The sequence below is a fragment of the Halyomorpha halys genome, unplaced genomic scaffold (assembly GCF_000696795.3).
Source record: "Halyomorpha halys isolate HHAL.00 unplaced genomic scaffold, Hhal_1.1 Scaffold481.1, whole genome shotgun sequence".
In the NCBI taxonomy this organism is placed as follows: Eukaryota; Metazoa; Arthropoda; class Insecta; order Hemiptera; family Pentatomidae; genus Halyomorpha; species Halyomorpha halys.
The window spans coordinates 49,248-50,642 of NW_027113262.1; positions in this window are offsets into that span (position 1 = coordinate 49,248).

Genomic DNA, 1,395 nt, shown 5'->3' on the forward strand with positions numbered 1-1,395 from the left:
GGTTTATTTCCAATTAATGCCAACGTTAATACTTTATGGAAAAATAACTTGCAGATGATGGTTGGAGATTAGCTACTGTAGATTAGCTATTGCTGATTTACATAACTGCGATTTTATAATCTCAGATATTGTTTTTTGGTTTACAAGACCACCAACTTACTAGGGAAATATAATTCGCTTTCCTTCCCATACCATTACTGCGTCCCTATATACGTCATATACGTTTTACTTGTTGATAATTGTTTTAGTTACCTAAACTTTAGAAACTTTAGGTAAAAAGTTTTGCATTTATATTTCATCTATGGATGCTGTCCTTAATGGATACTGTTGAATTCCTCCTCAGAAACAATGGCTAAAGGCTTATTTCCAATTAATGCCAACGTTAATACTTTATGGAAAAATAACTTGCTGATGATGGTTGGAGATTAGCTACTGTAGATTAGCTATTGCTGGTTTACATAACTGCGATTTTATAATCTCAGATATTCTTTTTTGGTTTACAAGACCACCAACTTACTAGGGAAATATAATTCGTTTTCCTTCCCATACTGTTACTGCGTCCCTATATACGTCATATAGTTTTACTTGTTAATAATCGTTTTAGTTACCTAAACTTTAGAAACTTTAGGTAACAGGTTTTGCATTTTTATTGCATCTTGGGATGCTGTCCTTAATGGATACTGTTGAATTCCTGCACAGAAACTATGGCTAAAGGTTTATTTCCAATTAATGCCAACGTTAATACTTTATGGAAAAATAACTTGCAGATGATGGTTGGAGATTAGCTACTGTAGATTAGCTATTGCTGCTTTACATATACTGCGATTTTATAATCTCAGATATTGTTTTTTGGTTTACAAGACCACCAACTTACTAGGGAACTATAAGTCGCTTTCCTTCCCATACTGTTACTTCCTCGCTATATACGTCATATACGTTTTACTTGTTTATAATCGTTTTAGTTACCTAAACTTTAGAAACTATAGGTAACAAGTTTTGCATTTTTATTGCATCTATGGATGCTGTCCTTAATGGATAATGTTGAATTCCTGCACAGAAACTATGGCTAAAGGCTTATTTCCAATTAATGCCAACGTTAATACTGTATGGAAAAATAACTTGCAGATGATGGTTGGAGATTAGCTTCTGTAGATTAGCTATTGCTGGTTTACATAACTGCGATTTTATAATCTCAGATATTGTTTTTTGGTTTACAAGATCACCAACATACTAGGGAACTATAATTCGCTTTCCTTCCCATACTGTTACTTCCTGGCTATATACGTCATATACGTTTTACTTGTTTATAATCGTTTTAGTTACCTAAACTTTAGAAACTATAGGTAACAAGTTTTGCATTTTTATTGCATCTATGGATGCTGTCCTTAATGGATA